Source organism: Mobula birostris, chromosome 10 (assembly GCF_030028105.1).
Source record: "Mobula birostris isolate sMobBir1 chromosome 10, sMobBir1.hap1, whole genome shotgun sequence".
NCBI classification, from domain to species: domain Eukaryota; kingdom Metazoa; phylum Chordata; class Chondrichthyes; order Myliobatiformes; family Myliobatidae; genus Mobula; species Mobula birostris.
Window position 1 is genome coordinate 36,006,817 of NC_092379.1, and position 16,235 is coordinate 36,023,051.

Genomic DNA, 16,235 nt, shown 5'->3' on the forward strand with positions numbered 1-16,235 from the left:
GCAAAGTGCTCATAGTGTTGCTAAACCAAAGTGATTAGGGTTTTAACTAGTTGGGTCGATAACTGAATATTTTAAGGAAAGTAGTTGTTCTTGAACCTGATGGTGGGGGATTTAGGACCTAAGAGGGAAGGTGACTAAGGTATATAAAATTGTGGGAGATAGAGATAGGGTGGTGTTGGTATTAGCATTAACTTCTGCAAAGGTAGATGTCAAGTCTTCACTTAGAACAGCAGTTCCCAACCTGGGGTCCACGGACCTCTCAATGGGAAGCCTCCATAGCATAAGAAAGATTGGGAGCCCCTGACTTAGAACAGTCTACACAATGGCAATGTCTTCGGTTTCTCGTTGGACCAGTTCTTCCCCCTGTGGAGCTCTCAGTATTTGTTGTAAGCCACCCTCTCTTCGGTTCAGCCTGCTCTGTATGCTCCTCTACCTCCCTGGATTTTGATTTGGGAATTGCTTCTTTTATTGGTTTAGACTTGTTCTCGCTGCTCCTTCAATCACTCGCACACCTTCAAGTAACTCCCTGGCCTTTAGCATTATCATGGAAAAGGATAGAATCAGAGAGGACAGGAAAATTTTTAATTGGGGAAGGGCAAATTATGAGGCTATAAGGCTAGAACTTGTGGGTGTGATTTGGGATGATGTTTTTGTGGGGAAATATACTATGGACATCTGGTCGATGTTTAGAGATCTCTTGCGGGATGTAGGGGATAAATTTGTCCCGGTGAGGAAGATAAAGAATGGTAGGGTGAAGGAACCATGGGTGACGAGTGAGGTGGAAAATCTAGTCAGGTGGAAGAAGGTAGCATACATGAGGTTTAGGAAGCAAGGATCAGATGGGTCTATTGAGGAATATAGGGAAGCAAGAAAGGAGCTTAAGAAGGGGCTGAGAAGAGCAAGAAGGGGGCATGAGAAGGCCTTGGTGAGTAGGGTAAAGGAAAACCCCAAGGCATTCTTCAATTATGTGAAGAAAAAAAGGATGACAGGAGTGAAGGTAGGACCAATTAGAGATAAAGGTGGGAAGATGTGCCTGGAGGCTGTGGAAGTGAGTGAGGTCCTCAATGAATACTTCTCTTCGGTATTCACCAATGAGAGGGAACTTGATGATGGTGAAGACAATATGAGTGAGGTTGATGTTCTGGAGCATGTTGATATTAAGGGAGAGGAGGTGTTGGAGTTGTTAAAATACATTAGGATGGATAAGTCCCCGGGGCCTGATAGAATTTTCCCCAGGCTGCTCCACGAGGCGAGAGAAGAGATTGCTGAGCCTCTGGCTAGGATCTTTATGTCCTTGTTGTCCACGGGAATGGTACCGGAGGATTGGAGGGAGCCGAATGTTGTCCCCTTGTTCAGAAAAGGTAGTAGGGATAGTCTGGGTAATTATAGGCCAGTGAGCCTTACGTCTGTGGTGGGAAAGCTGTTGGAAAAGATTCTTAGAGATAGGATCTATAGGCATTTAGAGAATCATGGTCTGATCAGGGACAGTCAGCATGGCTTTGTGAAGGGCAGATCGTGTCTAACAAGACTGATAGAGTTATTTGAGGAGGTGACCAGGCATATAGATGAGGGTAGTGCAGCAGATGTGATCTATATGAATCTTAGTAAGGTATTTGACAAGGTTCCACATGGTAGGCTTATTCAGAAAGTCAGAAGGTATGGGATCCAGGATTGGCCAGGTGGATTCAGAATTGGCTTGCCTGCAGAAGGCAGAGGGTCGTGGTGGAGGGAGTACATTCAGATTGGAGGATTGTGACTAGTGGTGTCCCACAAGGATCTGTTCTGGGACCTCTACTTTTCGTGATTTTTATTAACGACCTAGATGTGGGGGTAGAAGGGTGGGTTGGCAAGTTTGCAGATGACACAAAGGTTGGTGGTGTTGTAGATAGTGTAGAGGATTGTCGAAGATTGCAGAGAGACATTGATAGAATGCAGAAGTGGGCTGAGAAGTGGCAGATGGAGTTCAACCCGGAAAAGTGTGAGTAGTACACTTTGGAAGGACAAACTCGAAGACAGAGTACAAAGTAAATGGCAGGATACTTGGTAGTGTGGAGGAGCAGAGGGATCTGGGGGTACATGCCCACAGATCCCAGAAAGTTGCCTCACAGGGAGAGGGGGAGATCCAAAATAATAGGAAAAGACAGGAGGGGGAGGGATGCAGCCAAGAGCTGGACAGTTGATTGGCAAAAGGGATATGAGAGGATCATGGGACAGGAGGCCCAGGGAGAAGGAAAGGGGGGAGGGGGAGAAACCCAGAGGATGGGCAAGGGGTATAGTCAGAGGGACAAAGGGAGCAAAAGGAGAGAGAGAGAGAGAAAGAATGTGTGTATATAAATAAATAATGGATGGGATACGAGGGGGAGGTGGGGCATTAGCAGAAGTTAGAGAAGTCAATGTTCATGCCATCAGGCTGGAGGCTACCCAGACGGAATATAAGGCGTTGTTCCTCTAACCTGAGTGTGGCTTCATATTTACAGTAGAGGAGGCCGTGGATAGACATATCAGAATGGGAATGGGATGTGGAATTAAAATGTGTGGCCATTGGGAGATCCTGCTTTCTCTGGCGGACAGATAATCAACATGGTGCCCCAGGAGTGGATGGAATTGTTAATTTGGAAAAAGCATTAGAGCCAACGCCTGCCTTTATTGTTGATAATTTTATTGTTAATAAGTCTTAACTCTCGACCAAGGGTTGAGAGTAAATGAACGGTTTATTGTAAACATCTTTCATTGGTATATGAACAGAGAGTCAACGCATAATTTTATTGAAAATAATTTTATTGAATACGGACTCAGAGTCAACGAATTTTTTTTCTTATATGCAAATAACTTTATTTTGTAATAATTCTGAATAAAGTATTTTTGGAAAAAAAAACTCTTTGCGGAAGCCATCGGGAGGGATGAGGGCATAAGAGGGGTGACACTGCCAGGCAGTGGAGGGACCCAAGTAAAAACCCCCCTGTACATGGACGACGTCACCGTCTTCTGCTCTGATCCGAGGTCAGTTCGCAGGTTGATTGGCATCTGCGAACAGTTCGAGCTAGCGTCGAGGGCCAGGGTCAACCGCACGAAGAGCGAAGCCATGTTCTTCGGCAACTGGCCCGACCGATTCACCATCAGGTCTGACCACGTGAGGGTGTTGGGGATCTGGCTCGGAGGGGCCGAGGCGTGCAACAAGAACTGGCAGGAGCGGACTGCCAAGGTGAAACGGAAACTGGGACTGTGGGGAGGGCGCTCCCTGTCGATAACGGGCAAGAACCTGGTCATCAGGTGTGAGGTGCTCTCAGCGCTGCTGTACTTGGCGCAGGTGTGGCCCGTCCCCCGCTCCTGCAGCTCGGAAATCACCTGAGCTGTCTTCAGATTCGTCTGGGGATCCAAGATGGAGCGGGTGAGACGGACCGTCATGCACAAGTCCCTGAACAATGGGGGCAAGAACGTCTCCAATGTCGCCCTCACCCTGATGGCCAGCTTCGTATGTGGCTGCATCAGGTTGTGTGTAGAACCCAGGTATGTGGGCACCAAGTACCACTATGTGTCCAGGTTCCACCTGTCGCCCTGGCTACGAAGGATGGGTTGGCCCCACACCCGCGCAACGCCCCAGTCAGCTGGTCGTTGCTGGCATACCTGTCCTACGTAGAAAAGTTTTTCCAGCAGAACGCCTTTGACCACAGGACCATCAGGCAATGGTCGGCACGTAATGTCCTGCAGGCACTGCAGGAGAAGGACGGGATGGACACAGTGGTGTGGTTCCCTGAGCAGACCGTCCAGTTCATCTGGCAAAATGCCTCATCACCAGATCTCACCAATAGGCACCAAGACCTCGCCTGGCTGGCGGTGAGAGGGGCCCTCCCAGTCAGATCCTTCTTGTACGCCCGGAACGTCGTCTCCGCACCCAACTGCCCCCGGGAGGACTGCAGTGAGGAGGAGTCTGTGACCCACCTCTTTGCACACTGCCAGTTCGCAGAGAGGGTGTGGAGGAGAATGGACGGGCTAGTGTCACGTTTCATGCCCAGCAGCTGCGTAACAGAGGACTCTCTGATCTACGGGCTGTTCCCGGGGACGCACACGGAGCTCAACAATGATGTGGTGAGGTGAACAACTGGAGTGCCACGTGAGTGGCCATAAGTATGGATATGTACAGACTATAATGGAAACGAATGTAAAGGATGAAAAGTTATTGAATGGTTTATTGTATATAATTTTATTTTTGAATAAAGTACATTTTGAAATATAAAAAAAAACTGGCCCGACCGATCCAGTGTCGCCTTCAGTATCAGGTCTGACCACATGAGGGTGTTGGGGATCTGGTTCGGGGGGCGGGGGGGGGGGCGAGGCGTGCAACGAGAACCGGCAGGAGTGGACTGCCAGGGTGAAACAGAAACTGGGACTGTGGGGAGGGCGCTCCTTATCCATAACGGGCAAGAACCTGGTCATTAGGGCTGCTGTACTTGGCGCAGGTGGTTCCCTCAGCAGACTGTCCAGTATATCTGGCAAATTGCCTCATCGCCACACCTCACCAACAGGCACCTTGACGTCGCCTGGCTGGCGGTGAGAGGGGCCTTCCCAGTCAGATCGCTCCTGTACGCCCGGAACGGCGCCTCCGCACCCCGTTGCCCACGGGAGGACTGTGATGGGCTGCAGTCGGTGGCTCACCTTGTGGGTTCGCGAAGAAGGAGTGCAGGAGAATGGAAGGGAGGGGCGGTGTTAACATTCATGCCCAGCAGCTGCGTTACCGAGGACACCGTCATCTACGGGCTGTTCCGGGGACACACACTGAGACAAACATCCGGTGCTGCTGGCAGATCATCAGTTCAGTGAACGACGCTCTGGTCGGCCCGAAACTGGTTTTTATTGTTAATAATTTTATTGTAAATAATCATAATTCTTGACTAAGGTTTGAGAGTAAACGAACGATTTATTGTAAACATCTTTCATTTGAATATGGACTGAGAGTCAACGCATAATTTTATTGTAAATAACTATTTATTGAATAAGGACTCAGAGTCAACGAACGTTTTTTTAAGTAAACAACTTTATTTTGTAATATTTCTGAATGAAGTATTTTTGGAGAAAAAAGCGCCATGGAAGCGGAAGCGCTCGCACGTTCGGACAGGCGCTCCGCTGGTGGACTGCCGGCAGATGGTGATTCATTGTCTCCTACCGCTTCATTTCCTGAGGCTTGGCTCCCTCCGTTCTTCGTGATCACTGTTCGGGTTCTCTTCTTCGGCCCGGCCATCGCGTGTCAGAACGGACACCCAGGCCAGGCGAGAAACAAATCAAACCTGCCAGTGGCGGGACCGTGATCGGGAGCTCTGATCAAGGCATAAGAGCGCTGACGGATCCACTGTCCCCGTCACCGTGAGGGGTTGAAGGTGTTGGGGATCTGGTTCAGAGGGGCCGAGGCGTGCGGGAACAACTGGCTAGAGCTGACTGCACTGCCAAGGTGAAACGGAAACTGCGACTGTGGGGAGGGCTCACGGCTCGCCTCGCTGCTGCTGACGTCCCAGCCGGAGACATCAACTGCGCCATTGATGCGGCTGGACAGTACCCCCAGACTCCTGATGGGAACAGTGAAGACAGCCCAGCTGCGAGACGCCTTTGGCACCCCCACAGGTGGAACACAGCCACAAAGCCACCTGGACACGATCGGACGGCTCAGCCCACTCCTGGATCGACTTCCGCTTCCCCTCAGAGTCCCTCACGGTCAGGTCCACCGACGTCAAGCCGCTGTTCCTCTCTGACAACTGTCTTCTGCGAGCCACCTGTCACTTAGGAAGGCAGGAAGCTGAACGTTAAGCTGCCGACGAGAGAGAATATTAGGGAACTCGACAAGGAGTACACAGGTTGGAGAACCTTGAAAGCCTTCTTTGATTCCTCGGTTCTCTGGTGGGAAGCCACCAAGGAGAACATGAAGAGATTCTTCATTCGCAAGGATTTCCAGAAAGCGAGGCGGGAGCAGAGGGAACTCCGTTGCAGCAACTTCTCCTTCTGCAGTCCAAGGGGCTGTGGTGGATGTCAGGGAAGATTTGCGAGAGGTGAAGGGCCGATAAGCCCGATACTTCGCCGCCGAATCCTCCAAGATCATCTTCCGATCAAGGGTCCAAACCGTGGAGCAGGACGAGACGTGCTGACGCTTCTTCTTCCAGAAGGTGCACAGGGGAAGCTCTGTGATCCACAGCCTTAAGGAAGAGGACGGCTCAGTCGCGTCCTCGCAGACAGACATATTGAGGATCTGCACGTCCTTCTATGCCGGTTTGTACTACGAAAAGGCCACAGCTTCCTGCAACTTCCAGTCGTCTATCACGCAGGTCTTAGACGACGGCAAGCGGGAGAGTCTGGATCAGCCTCTGACCCTGGACGAGCTGACTGGCTCCATACGTTCTTTTGGGTCGAATAGGGCTCCCGGAGGCGACGACCACTAATAGGTAGGGCTAACTTAAGCAACCCCTAGTGGTCGACGCCGCCGAGTATATTTAGCAACGTCTGCGTGGTCCCTGAAGCAGGCGATCGACCGTGGACTGGCTAGGGTGCAGGTCCTTCGCGCCGGTGTCTGAACCTCTGACATTGGGGAGTTGTATGGAGGGGGAGCCGGTCGTCCCAATGCGGCCGTCATCATTAAATCGTCTGTTTCACTATAGGGTGCCGATGGGGCACTGGCCGGTACGAGGGGTCCGGGATAAAGTCCCGGGGCAGTTTTCTTCTCAGCCCCAGCCTTCTCTGTTTCAGGCTGCTTACTCTCCTGTTTCTTTGGAGGTTGGCGTCTTTTAGCCACCTCCTTCCATCGTTTAAAACATTTTAACATGTAATCAACATCCCAATTGGGGTCGCCGTCCCCATTTCGGGTGGTGTCCTCCCAGTGTTGGATTAGACTCAAATGAAAACTTCCCCCATACGGCCGATCCCCCATGTGACCGCTCATACAAATCACTACTGAACGTTACCGCATAACCATCATACCCGGTCTCTCTAATTACCGTATCGGCCGGGGTCCAGGCGGAACCAGGGGGTCTCCTAACTGCTGGCGGTGCCGTTTTACCTGTTTAGTAGTTTTGGCGTCTTTTTTCCTACCTGCAGTTGAGTATTGAAAGCCCTCGTTTTACCTCCGGACCTCTTCGGTTTACTGGCAGGATCCGCGCTGGGGGGGGTGATCGACTGCCGGCAGTTCCCATTTTTCCTGTTTAGGATTTTAATTTCAGTTAAAACAGCACAAAGTCTCTTTATACGCACTATGAACACAATGAGCGCTCACTGAATCTCCATCTACGAACCTGGAAATCTCCCCACCCCCTTCAACTCGGGCAGGCCCTTATTTTAATGCGGACGCCACTCCCCCACCCCACCCCTTCAGCTAAATCAGTCCCTTATTTTCATTCGTTTTAAGAGTTTATGATCATGATACCGTGGGGAGTCTCCACCGCCACCAGAACTCTGATTTTTAGGTTATACATAGATCATATTTATACTGCAAGACAAACAACTTCACATAACTTTGTTAAGCATCCCACGGTCAGTACATGATCAATCGTTTAAAAGACACGTCAATTATCTCTCAGCGCGAGTCTAACAGTCCTCTTTGTTCCCTGTTATCAGGGCTCATGATTTACTTCTGAGAGCGAATCTTTGTTTTCCTGTCATCAGAACTCATAACTTACCCCCGGACGCATCCTCCCTCCTGGTTCCAGGGGTTTAATATGCTGTTCATTTTAATTCCTGGCGCGACGCTAATCATCCAAGGTTGTTCTCGACTCGCATCAGTAGCCTTAAGTCCAGCTGCTCCAGAATGGTCAAGTATCCCAGCATACACCAGCTTTAACCATTTCCACCACATAAAATAACCCTTTCATTCCCGGAATCATTCTTGTGAACCTCTTCCAATCCCTCTCCAATGTCAACGCATCCTTTCTTAGATAAGGGACCAAAACTGTTCGCAATACTCCAAGTGAGGCCTCACCAGCACCAAATAAAGTCTTAACATTACATCCGTGTTTTTATATTCTAGTGCTGTCGAAATGAATGACAAGATTGCAGTTCCCTTCCTCACCAATCAAATCAACCTGCAAGTTAACCTTAGAGAATCCTGTAGAAGGACTGGCAAGTGCCTTGAGAACATAGAATAGTACAGCACAGTACAGGCCCTTCTGCCCACAATGTTGTGCCGACCCTCAAACCCCGCCTCCCATATACCCCCCCACCCACCTTAAGGACTGCCAAGTGCATTTGCACCTGAGATTTTGAACTTTCTGTCCTTTTAGAAAATAGTCTATGCTTTTGTTCTTTCTACAAAAGTGAATGACCAAACACTTCCCTGCACAATATCCCATCTGCCACTTCTTTGCCCATACTCCAAATCTGTCTCAGTTCTTCTGTTGACTCCCTGCTTCCTCAACACTACCTGCCTCTCCACCTATCTTTGTATCACTCACAAACTGGTCCACAAAGCCATCAATTCCATCATCCAAATCATTGACATAAAACTAAAAAGAAGTGCTCCCAACACCAACCCCTGCAGAACACCAGGGTCACCAGCAAAGTAAGGAGGTATGGGATCCAAGGGGACATTGCTTTGTGAATCCAGAACTGGCTTGCCCGCAGAAGCAGAGTGGTTGTAGATGGGTCCTATTCTGCATGGAGGCCAGTGACCAGTGATGTGCCTCAGGGATCTGTTCTGGGACCCCAACTCTTTGTGATTTTTATTAATGATCTGGATGAGGAAGTGGAGGGATGGGTTAGTAAATTTACTGATGACACAAAGGTTGGAGGTGTTGTAGATGGTGTGGAGGGCTGTCAGAGGTTACACCAGAAAGTTGATAGGATGCAAAACTGGGCTGAGAAGTGGCAGATAGCGTTCAACCCAGATAAGTGTGAGGTGGTTCATTTTGGTAGGTCAAATATGATGGTAGAATATAGCATTAATGGTAAGACACTTGGCAGTGTGGAGGATGTGAAGGATCTTGGGGTCCGAGTCCATAGGACACTCAAAGGTGCTACACAGGTTGACTGAACTCCCTGCCACCATTCAGGTCTCATCACATACGCAGCCCCAGTAGCGTTATACGGTTTACTTTTTCACTTGTGTCGTAAATGCACCTTGCTATTAGTTAATTTATTTCTGGTAATGTTACCTTATGTGTTGTGTGTGAGTTATATACACCGCATTGTGCACTTTGGCCCAGAGGAATGCCATTCCGTTTGGTAGTATGCATATCCACGTTTGAATGGCAAAAAAATCTGGAGCTTGTCACAGGTAACCAGGGTGGTGAAGGCATTCAGCACGCCAGCCTTCATCGGAATCAGGTTTAATACCACCGGCACGAGTCGTGAAAGCTGTTAACTTTGCAGCGGCGGTACAATGGTAGTGTAGAAACAGAATGGTGAATTACAATAAATGGTTAAATTAAATAAGTAGTACAAAAACAAATTTAAAAATCAGGGCACTGAACAGAGGAACTGGGACAGTTGTAGTTGTTGGTCAGGCTGCACTTGGAAAATTTGGTACAGTTTTGGTCACCATGTCTGGGAGAGATGTGATTAAACTAGAAAGAGTACAGAAAACATTGAGGAGACTGTTGCCAGGACGAGAGGGCCTGACGGATCGGTCATTATTCCTCGGAACGTAGAATGAGGGACGACCTTATAGAGAAGCTTGAAGTTCTAAGGGGGCGCGGATAAGGTGGGCAGTAACAGGCAGGGAGTCCAAAGCTAGCGGGCAGAGACTTAGGTGGAGAGAGTCCAGAGGAGGTGCGCGAGGATGATTCCGGGAATGAAGGGGTTAACATACGAGGGACGTTTGGCAGCTTTGGGCCCGTACTCACTGGAGTTTGGAAGAATGCGGGGTGGGGGGGGATATCATTGACACGTACCGGATGATGAAAGGACTGGATAGGGTGGATATAGAGAGTCTGTTTCCTATGGTAGGAGTATCCAGAACCCGAGGGAACAGCCTCAAAATTGAGGGTCTGTCTTTCAGAACAGAGGTAAGGGGCACTTTTTTTAGCCAGCGCGGAGCGAATCTGTGGGATGCTCTGCCACAGACTGTGGTAGAGGCCAAGTCCAGGCGTGTATTTAAAGCGGAAGTTGATCCGTTTCCTGAACGATCAGGGCATCAAATGGCCAAATTCTGCTCCTATGTCTTATGGTCTTTATGGACAGGAGAATGATTTAAAAAGGACCTGATGGAACTTGGACAAGCAGAGGGTGATCAGTCTACCAGAAGTGGTTGAGGCAGGTACAAAGATATAATTAAACAGCACTTGGACAGATTCGTAGAGGGCAGGACCTTGAGGATACGGGCTGAAATTGGGACGATCTGGGTCAGCATGGAATTGGTGGGCTGAAGGGCCTTTATCTGTTATATTGCTCAATGAACTGACCTCGGCAATCCCCTTCCTCCAGCTCTGTCACAGCAGTTTCCTCACTGACATTAACCCCATTCCCTCTCATCGTCCCTCAGAGACTCCAATCTCCCCTACTGGCCTGTCACAGACCGTATCCTCATTGACATTAACCCCATTCCCTCTCACTGTCCCTCAGCAATCCACCTCTGCTAGTGCCCTATGTCCCCCATTGATAATAACCCCTCTCCCAGCTCCCTAACGCCATCCCTCAGTGACCCCTCTCCCCCATCGCCCAGTATCACTGACTGTATCCCCACCGACAATAACCCCGTAATGTGATGAACGAGGCGAACCCAAACACAGGACACAGGCACGGAGATTGAGTTAGGATGCTGACGCGGGCGTGAGCGTTGAACAGCAAACAGGAGGGATCTTGACACGGAGAGACGGAGTTTCACAGGTAATCCTCGGAACTGGAGCAAAACTTAGAACACGCGGAGAGCCCACAGTAAGCGGCTGGGAAACGTTAATTACCACACAGGCAAAACCAACGATCTGGCAACTAGTGGTTGTAATGCCGGGGTTCTTATGCTGCAGGTCCTGATGGCAACCGGGTGTGCCGTCATCAAAGAGAATTAGGAGGAAATGGGAATTAACGGTCGGAACCACGGCAGAATCAAAGGAAATTAGATGAAAATAGGAAATTAACGATCGGGACCATGAAAGGAAACGGCCCCCCGCCCTCAACTTGAGCCTCCAGGCGAACCACCAGTCTTGGCCGGATTGTCTCGATGGAAATCATGGATGAGGGAAGGGTCCAGGATGAAGGAGCGGATAAGCACATCTCTCCTTCATTCTTAAGGGGGATGTCTGTTGACGAGAGCCAAACCTTCTGCCCAAGCCGATAACTGGGTGCAGGAACTTGATGGTGATCGGCAATCCTCCGGTTGCGGTCGGCTGAGCGGAGCAGGGCCGCGCCTGCATCCTCCCAGACCCGGCGGCACCGGCGGAGATGGGCCTGAACTGAAGGCACAGCAACGTGCAGGAAACAGAGGGAGCATTGGAAGGGCGACATTCCGGTGGCGGTACTGACCAGGGAGTTGTGGGCGTACTCTACCCAAGCGAGATGGGAGCTCCAGGATGAAGGATTGTTGGCGGTTATGCAGTGCAATGCTGCTTCCAAATCCTGGACTGCCCGTTCTGTTTGACCGTTAGTCTGCGGGTGGAAGCCGGAAGACAGACTTACTGAGGCTCCAAGGGCTTGAGAAAAGGATCTCCAGACTTGAGAGATGAATTGGGGGCCACGGTCAGAAATAATGTCAGGGGGAATTCCAGGAAGGTGGAAGATGTGACGAACAAGGAGGACAGCTGCTACACGGGCTGTAGGGAGTTTGGGAAAGGCTACGAAGAGCGCGGCTTTGGGGAAGCGGTCCACCACGGTGAGTACAGCAGTGTTCCCATGTAAAGAGAGTAGTCTAGTAACGAAATCCAGCGCAATGTGAAACCAGGGGCGGCTAGGCACAGGTAGGGGACGAAGCAGCCCAGCGGGTGGTCGGTGGGAGGCTTTTCCGCGGGCACATACAGAACAGGCAGAGACGAAGGAGCGAGTGTCGGCATCTATGGAGGGCCACCAGAAATGTCGCTTCAGAAGGGACAGAGTTCGATCGATCCCGGGATGGCGGGCGGAACGAGAGGTAGGCCCCCACTGGAGAACCCGAGACCGAACAGAATCCGGCACGAAGAGGCGATTGGAGGGTCCATTGCCTGGGTCAGGTCAGCTTGAGTCCGTTGGGCCTCTTTGACTCTGGATTCGATCTCCCAGGAGAGGGGAGCCACAACACAGGATGGTGGAAGGATGGTCTCGGCGTTGGGGAGGCCCTCCTCGGAGACCTATTGACGAGACAGAACATCGGGCTTCCCGTTCTTGGACCCCGGACGATAGGTGAGGGTGAACCTGAAATGGGCAAAAAATAACGCCCAACGGGCTTGGTGGGAATTCAGGCGTTTGGCGGTTTGGATGTCTGCGAAGTTCTTGTGGTCTGTCCAGCCGATGAATGGATGTTCCGCTCCCTCCAGTCAGTGCCTCCACTCCTCCAAAGCGAGTTTGACGGCCAGTAACTCCCGGTTCCCTACGTCGTGGTTCCGTTTGGCGGGGGACCGCCGGCGAGAAAAGAAGGCGCAGGGATGGAGTTTTCTGTCTGGGCCGGAGCGTTGGGAGAGGACCGCTCCCACCCCAGAGTCACAGGCGTCGACTTCCACAATGGGTGGGCGAGAGGGGTCTGCTTGGACCAGGATGGGAGCGGAGGCGAAACACCTCTTCAGCTCCGAGAAGGCTGAGTCCGCTTCGGGGGTCCAGTGAAAAAGGGTCGCAGGAGAAGTGAGTCGAGCGAGGGCGCTGCCACCCGGCTGTCATCCCTGATGAAGCGACGGGAGAAGTTTGCCAACCCCAGAAATCGCTGGAGTTGTTTGAGTGGCGTGGGTTTTGGCCACTCCGCCACCGCCCGGATCTTTTCGGGATCCGCCCTCACTTGCCCGCTCTCGATGATGTACCCCAGGAAACTGACAGAAGGGACATGCACTTCTCTGCCTTAACGAATAGCTTGTTCCCCCAAAGCCCGTGCAGAACCTGACGGACATGGTGGATGTGTTCCTGAAGACTGCGGGAGAAGATTAAGATGTCGTCCCAATAAACGAAAACGAAACGGTTAATAAAGTCCCGAAGGACATCGTTTGCCAGGGCTCGGAAGATGGCGGGAGTGTTGGACTTTTCTATGACTCTATGACCTATGGAAGGCTATCTTAAGTATGAAAAAACAGTTCCAAGGGAAGCTAGAGACAGAATCGGATGCACCTTAGCTTTGGCAGAGTTTGCATGCTATTACTTCCTACAAGGTGAAACCTAACATCATAAATGGCTGAATTAAGATGAATGCCTTCTAGGAGGGGTACGGAGGGCGAGGTTCAGGCGCAGGCAGCTGGGACTAAGCGGAATAATAGTTTGGTAAGGACTGAGGACCTGATTCTGTGCTGTAGTAGCCTATGAGCCTAAAGGTGAATTATGACCGAACTGGAACTGACAGCTACACAGCAGAAGGTCCTGAAACACTCGTAGCAGCAGCATCAAATACTATTCGAGACCAGGCCGTGAAAGGAGATATTAGAACAGGTGTCCAGAGTTTGGTCGATGGGAAGTTTCATAGGAGCATCACAGAGGTGGGGAGAGAGGCAGGAAGGTTTTGGGAATGGATTTGAGACACAGACAGCTGAAGGCACAGTCATCAATAGCAGAGTGCTTAAAGTCATGGTTGAACAAGATGCTGGAATTGGGGGTGCAGAGATTGGGGGTGAGGTGATTTGCAGGAGTGGGAGAGGATGCAGAAACAGGAGACGGGATTGAAAACAAGAGTCTTAACATTGAAATGTTGTTTAACCAGGAGCTTGGGTTGTTTGGTGAGGACAGAAGAGATGGATGAAAGGTCTTGGTGCATGTTAGAACAAGGCAGCAGTGTTTTGGACGATTAAAAATTGTTACTTGTTAAACAGGAGATTGGGCAGGTGGTTTGACATTTTTTGGAAGGAGGTGCAGAGATAACAATGCAAGGTGGGAGTCTCAGAGTGTGGGGACATCTGGAGAATTAGAATCCAGAGCTGGAACAGGGGAAGACAAGATTTGGGATACTTAGCTGGGAAAGGCTAAGTGGGCTTGGTGGGGTGAAGCCATGGGAGGATTTGTAATTAAGGACATGAATTTTGATATCAATCCCTTGTTTGCCAAATCAATGGAAGTCAGTGGGAGTAACTAAGGAGTATGGCATAGAAGCATTTGCAGCTCCTCAGTATGGCCATTTGCAAGAGTGCTACCGGACCTCTTCCTTAAAGCTGTGGATCAGAGAGCTCCCCCTTAACCTTTTGGAAGAGGTAATGTGAGTACATCTCATCCCGCTTCATGGAATGGATTCTGAGTTGGAAGATGATCTTGGAGGGTTCTGAGACAAAGACTGAGGCCTGCTGGCTCTCCACTTCTCGGAGTTCCTCCCTAACATCCACACCCTTGACTGCAACAGGAGAAGATTGTGCAAGCACGTCAGAAGTTGACACAAGTCCTGCTGACCCTGTCTTGGTTTCTGAATACCTTTTCATATGAAGGATCTCTTGATGATTTCCTTAATTGCTTCCTACTAGTGCTTTGGGAGTCAAAGAGGGACTTCATCATTCTCCGACCTGGCTAAGTCCTTCTTTAGCTCCTCGATAATCTCTGTGGTCAGCAGCTTGACATTCAACTTCCAACTCCTACTGCCTGCCTTCTGGTCTTTCTGTAGGTAAGACTCAGCCTGAAGGAGGTCGTGGTCAGTTTAATGTCCAGTTCCATGACCACCAGATGCTTCAGTTGTCCCTAGGCTGCGCACTTACCAAGTCAGCCCCAGCAGTCGCCTTTGTGTGAAAGTGGCTGTAGCTAAGTTGTGGCGCAGCTATAAGGAGACTCATTCGGTATGGATCAGTGCACCCTACACAGAGTTGGCTGAAACCCACCTGCTGAATTGGGATGGCACGGCCACTTCCGATGCTATCTGCCTTACTGTCCGGACTCCTCCTTTCCGTATCGCTTCCCCGCCGAGCCTGTGGAGGGAGCGAGAACACAGTATTATAGGCAATGCTACAGGGGCAGCTCTTAACAAAAGCTGTATCCTAGGAGTCCCACAGTAACAGAACGAAACAGCCCTGCGTGGGTTAATCCCGTCTCAATCATTAGAATAGCACTGAAAGAGGGCCGGACGTACGTAACCTTAAGCTGCTCCCAGCCTTGCAATGAGGATAATATTTTTGTGCAGCTGACTGTTTCAGAGGTCAGTTAAGAGTCCATCACACTCTTGAGACAGAAGTCATGCACAGGCCAGACACAGTAAGGCTGGCAGATTTCCTTCCCTGAAGGACATCAGTGATCCAAGAGAGTTTCTTTGAAAATTCAATGGTTTCATGCTCACCATTACTGAAGCTACATTTTCTTTTGTCCCCAAATTCCGGATGAAAATGGGTAAAATTGGTTTATTATTGTCACATGTGCGGAAGTACAGTGAGAAACATGTTTAGCCACTGGTACAGATCATTACATTACAGCAGCACATTGAAGTCGTATAAAAGAGTGCAGAATAAAGTGTAACAGCTACAGAGAAAGTGCAGTCCAAGTAAACAGTAACGTGTAAGGACCATGATGAAGTAGACTGGGAGATCACAGGTCCGTCTTAGGGGACTGTTTATTTGATTAACTGAATCTAACTATTTAATCAGTTGATTAACTGAATTTCAATTGTCACTGCCACAATTTAACCACTCCTGCTGTTACTATGCTACCTCCCGTCAGCCAACTCCATACAAAAGGGTATCGCAGTTATAACACTGCATGACCACAGCTGCTTCCCAGACACCCTTCCTGCCCTCCCCTAGTATTGATCACACCACCACATGCTTCCTGTCCCGCAGCAGGTCTCATTCCTCTATCACCACCTTAGGATTGACCAATGCTGCCTTCCTACAGCCTCAGCCCACCTCTTCTCTCAACATATCCCCTCCAGGAGGATCTACATCAACAAACCTTTGCCCTGCTTTGGTGGTGGAGATTTCACTCAACCTGATTCTGCCTCTGGGACATCCTCCCAAAAGCTGCTGCTCCTTCTCTTTCGAAAAATAATTCTCAAATCTCCATTTATTTCTGTCCCAGTGGCCCTTTCTCCCCCAACACTGATTTATGAAGCGATGAGAGACAGTTCAATATACTAAAGGTGCTGTAAGACTGGGCGTTGTTGATGCTTTCTGTCATCCTAACAGCGAGCTGGTGAGGCTGTATGTACTGAGGGCAAGGCTGGAATTGAGGGCAACATGGATGGGGATTGGTTATCAGTGCTG